This window comes from Rousettus aegyptiacus, unplaced genomic scaffold (genome assembly GCF_014176215.1).
Source record: "Rousettus aegyptiacus isolate mRouAeg1 unplaced genomic scaffold, mRouAeg1.p scaffold_m13_p_3, whole genome shotgun sequence".
NCBI lineage: Eukaryota > Metazoa > Chordata > Mammalia > Chiroptera > Pteropodidae > Rousettus > Rousettus aegyptiacus.
This window is the reverse complement of record NW_023416306.1, coordinates 36,398,070-36,404,413: the sequence shown is the minus strand read 5'-3', so window position 1 is coordinate 36,404,413 and position 6,344 is coordinate 36,398,070.

The window sequence follows — 6,344 nt, the reverse complement described above, 5'->3', positions numbered from 1 at the left end:
ATAAATGAGATGAAGAATACATTAGAGGGAATCCACACAGTGGATGAAGTGGAGGATCAAATCTGCAACATAAAGGATGGGGTAGTGGAGGACACCCAATCAGAACAGCAATATGAAAAAAGAACCCCCAAAAAATTAAGATAATTTAAGAAGCCTCTGGAATAACGTCAAGCGTAACAACATTCACATCATAGAGGTAACAGAAGGAGAAGAGAGAGAACAAGGAATTGAAAATCTATTTGAAGAAATAATGATGGAAACTTCCCTAACCTGGTGAAGGAAATAGACATGCAACCCCAGGAAGCTCAGAGAATTCCAAACAAGATGAATCCAAAGAGGCCCACAGCAAGACACATCATAGTTAAAATGCCAAAGGTTAAATTCAAAGAGAATCTTAAAAGCAGCAAGAGAAAAGCAATTAGTTACATACTAGGGACCTGTCAGCCGATTTCTCAACAGAAACTTTACAGGCCAGAAGGGCTTGGCACAAAGTATTCAAAGTGATGAAAACCCAGGATCTACAACCAAGGTTACTCTACCTAGCAATGTTATTTAGAATCAAAGGACAGATAAAAAGCTTCCCAGACAAGAAAAAATACGTATCAAAAGTCTAAAAAAAATGGCACTAACTTCCTATCTATCAACAAGTACTTCAAATGAAAAAGAATTAAATGCTCCAATCAAAAGATAAGGTGGTTAAATGGATAAGAAAACAAGATCCTTACATATACTGCCTACAAGAGACTCATTTCAGATTAAAAGACACATACAGACTAAAAGCAAGGGGATGGAAAAAGATATTTTGTAATGGACCTGGAGGATAGTGTGCTGAATGGAGTAAGTCAGATAGAAGAAGGAAAATGCCATATGATTGCACATATATGTGGAATCTAAAGAACAAAATAAACAAATAAACAGAAACAAACTTATAGATACAGAGAATATTTCGAAGGTTACCTGATAGAAGGAGGGTTGGGGGTGTCAGTGAAAAGGGGCAATGAGATTAAGAGTACAAATTGGTAGTTAGAAATTGTTATGGAGATAGAAAGTGTAGCATAAGGAATGTAGCCAATAATATTGTAATAACTATGTATAGTATCAGAGGGGCACTAGATTTATTGGGATGATCACTTTGTGAGCTATATAGATGTCTAATCTCTGCATTGTACACCTGAAACAAATATAGTATTGTATGCCAATTATAACTGAAAAATAAAAATTTATTATTAAAAACAAACAAACAAACATGTCTTTGGTTCTTCATTGCCTTCAAAAAAAAATTCAAATCACAGGGCATTTTTTCCCAAAGAATGCTCTAGATTGGAAGTCAGCAAAACTTTTCTGTAAAGAACCAGATAGCAAATATTTTTGGCTTTGCAAGCTGTATGATATCTGTTGCCACTATTCGAGTAATGTTTTTGTATAGTGAAAGTAACTATAAACGATATGTGAACATATGGGAATGGCTAGATTTGGCTATCAGGGCATCATTCATTGACCCCTGCTCTAGAGCTGTATAATATGATAGCCACTAGCCAATGTTTTCTTCTGGGACTTTTATGGATTCAAGCCTTACATTCAAGTATTTAACATATTTTGAATTTATTTTTATATATGGGGTAAGATAGTGGTCTAATTGTAGTCTTTTGCATGTAGCTGTTCAGTTTTCCCAACACCATTTACTAAAAATACTATCTTTTTCCCATTGTATATTCTTGCCTCTTTTGTCATAGATTAATTGACTACATATGTGTGGGTTTATTTCTGGGTTCTCTATTCCATTGATCTGTGTGTCTATTTTTGTGTCTGTACTATACTGTTTGGATTATTATAGCTTTGTAATATAGTTTGAAATCCGGACATGTGATGCTTCCAGCTTTGTTCTTCTTTCTCAAAATTGCTTTGGCTATTCAGATTCCTTTGTGATTTCATATAAATTTTAGAATTTTTTTGTTTTACTTCTGTGAAAAACGTCATTAGTATTTTGATGGGGACTGAATTAACATGGACAGTAAGCTCTTTGACATCAGTCTTAGCAATATTTTCTTGGACCAGCTACCTTAGGCAAAGGCAACAAAACCAAAAATAAACAAATAGGATTACATCAAACTTAAAAGCTTTAGCACAGCAAAGAAAGCCATCAGTGAAATAAAAAGTCAATCTACTGAATGGGAGAAGATATTTGCAAATCATACATCTGGTAAGGGGCTGATATCCAAAATGTATAAGTAAATTACACAAATTAATACTAAAAAAAAAAAAGCAACCTGTTAAAATGGGCAGAAAACTCGAATAGACATTCTTCCAAAGAAGACATACCAGTATCCAACAGGCACATGAAAAAGTGCTTAACATCAGCAATCATCAGGAAAATGAAAATAAAACCACAATGAGATATAACCTCATACCTGTCAGAATGGCTATTATCAAAAAGACAAAAAATAAGTTTTAGTGAGGATATAGAGAAAAGGAAACTCTCATACACTGTTGGTAAGAATGTAAATTGGTGTAGCCACTATGGAAAACAGCATAAAAGTTCCTCAAAAAATTAAAAATAGAACTACCACAAGATCTAGCAATTTCACTTCTGAGTATTGATAAAAAAAAACAAAAACAAGAACAAAAAACAGTAACTCAAAGAACTGTAGGCACCCAATGTTCACTGCAGCATTATTTATAATAGTCAATATATAGAAACAACCTAAATGTTCAAGTACTTAAGCTATTTTGAATTTATTTTTATATGTGGGGTAAGATAGTAGTCTAGTTGTACTCTTCTGCATGTAGCTGTTCAGTTTTCCCGGCACCGTTTACTGAAAAGGCTATCTTTTCACCATTGTATATTCTTACATCCTTTGTCATAGATTAATTGACTACATAGAAACAATATAAATGTCCATCAATAGATAAATGGGTAAAGATATGGTATACATATACAAAGGAATATTACTCAGTCATAAAAAAGAATAGTATTTTGCCATTTGCAACCACATGGATGGACCTAGAGGGTATCATACTAAGTGAAATAAGTCAGACAAAAAAAGACAAGTGCCATATGATTTCACTCATGTGTGCAATCTAAAAAACAAAACAAATGAACAAACAAAACAAAACAAACAGATTCATAAATATAAGAAATTAACTGGTGGTTACTACAGATGGAGAAATAGGAAGGGCAGGCAAATAGGTGAAGGACATTAGGAGGCACCAACTTCCAGTTATAAAATAAATAAGTCATGGGCATGTAATATACAGCATAGAGAACACAGTCAATACTATTATAATAACTTTGTATGAAACAGATAACTAAACTCGTGGTAATCATTTTGTAATGTATATAAATATCAAATCATTATAATGTATACCTGAAACTAATAGGATGTTATACGCAAATTATACTTCAGTTTTAAAAAGCCACTAGCCACTAGCCACATTGGTTATATCAATTAAAATTCAAATTACTTAAAATTAAAATTTAATTAACTAAAATTAAAACCAGTTTTTCAAGTGAACACATGGCAAACTGAACACTGAACACATGCGGACAGCACACATGTCCATCATCACCGTGTTATATTGGACAATGCTGCTCTAGAGACTATGTAGACAGGCATTACACCAAGTAATTACACGAAGAATTAGATCACGAAATTCTGCATTTACAAAGAGATATGCTTTGTAAATGCATATTTCTCTATGCACATAGAGATTTCTTTACTTATCTGGACATGTTGAATTAGACTCTCTCTGAAGGTGAAATCCAGATTTCTGCAGGGTGAGTCATATGTGTACTAAATATAGAGAACTGCTGAGTTAAAGAATAAAGTTCTTAACATAGTCTCATCATAGTTTAAAGGATTTAATCCTAACTACTTTATGCCTTTTGCTTATTCCTCTCGTAGTCCTGCCCATTATTCCTACCCAATCTGCTATGTCACATATTACAATTATACCATACAAATTAGCACATCCTACAACAGTAATGAGACAAACAGAAGAAAGAATTATTACCCTGAAGAAACCTGAACAGTGACCTCTTATACAAAATGTATGTAAAATTCTCTCATTTTCTAAGTTAAATTATTTAGGAGGAAAGAAAAAGCCTGTGCTATATTAAACAAATATGGCAGATACTACTCTTCTTCACTTGGAGCTCTCTCCTCACTTGGGTGTGCCTCTTAATAAGTGAAAAGATATCCCAGCCTAATACAAATTTTAACATATAGCATGTTCAGAGTATGTAATCTGCAGCCAGACTAATATTTAGGTTTGAATCCCTATTCTACCAATTATTATTCTGTGTGAACTTAAAACAAGTCATTCAACCTCTCTGGGCCTCAGTTTCATCATCTATAAACTACCAATAGTTGTAACTACTACACTGGATTCCTGTGAGGGTAATATAATATATGTAAAAATCTTAAAATAGTACCTGGCATGTAGTAAATACTATATGTGTTAGCTATTATTTTTTTCATTGTATCAGCATTAGGGCAAAATTTAATAGTATCAACAACATTAATTACCAAATAATCTTATTACAAATTAGACACCTTAGACCCATACACTAGACTCTTTCTTGTATAGTAAGAATTACATTATCGTGAGAGTTTTTCATATAGAAATTGTATAACAACACAAATATAAGAAATGTTAAAGCCTGAAGTATTATTAAAAATAGGCATCTCTTTTATGCATGCATTGAAGCTACTCTCCTACTCTTACCATATTAGTTTTTCTTTTTCACACATTCGAAAATACTCTAATGGAATTTTACTCATTCTGAATCCATGTGCTTACATATATATATATATATATATATATATATATATATATATATATACACATACACATCATTTATGAACAGAAACTGAAGCAAAAGGAAAAGTGTATTATCTTGCAAATAAACTATAGGATGCTTATCCTTTCTTTCTGTATCAGTTCTCTATTGCCTCAATAATACTGCATAACAAACAACCACAAAACCTCAGGAGCATACAAAAACAAATATTTATTTTTGCTTATGACTCTTTTCATTGGCTAGGTATTCTGCTCATGTGAGCTGTGCTTGGCAGACAACAACTGTGGTCAGTGGGCAACTTTGGGTTGACCAGGCAGCTTTGCTGAACTTGGCTGGATTGTCTTATATGTCTAGGCCCTTAGCTGGGACAACTGGGCTGACTCAACTCTAGTCCATATGGCTTATGATCCATCAGGCTATCTCAGACATTTTCTTATAGTGAAGGTAAAAGAGTAAGAGAGAGTAAGGCCAAGCACACAAATTTCTTTGTATTGTGTATGTAGCAGCCTATTGACCAAAGCAAGTCATTTAGCCAACCCGGAGTCAGAGTAAGGGGGACCACAAAGATACAGGACCAGCACCACAATGTAGGAAAGCCATTCATTGGGGCCATTGATGCTCCAAGTCTATCACACTCTGTTTCATAAATTTTAGCACTTTTTTTTTTTTGGACTAAACTCACTATTTTTCATTGTCTCATAATCACTATGGATTTTAATTTCATGAATGTTTCTTGAAATGCAGTATATTTGTGCCATTGCATCACATGTACCTATTTTAAAATATTTAAATTTTAGTGTCTGTTAATAACTGAAAGATATCCGTTTTTACATTCTCACTCAATCCCAGATAAAAATGGATTAGCCTCTGATTAAATATGCCACTTTCCAAAACTTAAATTGTCTTGCCCCTAGGAAACCTGAGAGGATCATTGATAATCCAAAATAATCAAAGATTATATGCTTTTCAGTAATTGTCCAAGTAATAAAAAGTCAATTTGGCATTATCCTAAGGTCTGAAAGTATTTTCTAATATAGTAATAGGCTCATCTGCCATCTTCATCTTAAAAACTTCACCATAATATTTCATTAGTTTCTAATTTCTTGCAATGAAGCCAAAATTATTTCATTTTTATCAGTTTACTATCAGATTATATGTAAAGGATACTTTTGGCATAGATAGAAAAAACTTTCCAAATTTCTTTTTATCTATTTTTCTAAACAAATATCATCAAGTATTCATAAAGACCAAATATTAGCTACCCTAAAAATAAAAGTTAATCTAAGGCAAATCCTTATTCTGTTCTCTGCATTTGGAGAGGCCCTTTCTACAATGCATCTAAATGATAAGTAGAGAAGAGAGACAATATGATTATCATAATATTTTCAAGCCTTTAATTATTGTCACAGCTTCTTGGCAATTTTCTTATCCTGGAAATTTCTACTCAAGTGAACATAATCACTCACTCAAACCACAAAACAAGGGAAATTGTTGTGTCTGGGGAGAAAATGTCCATACAATGCCAATCACCTGTGAACCAGCA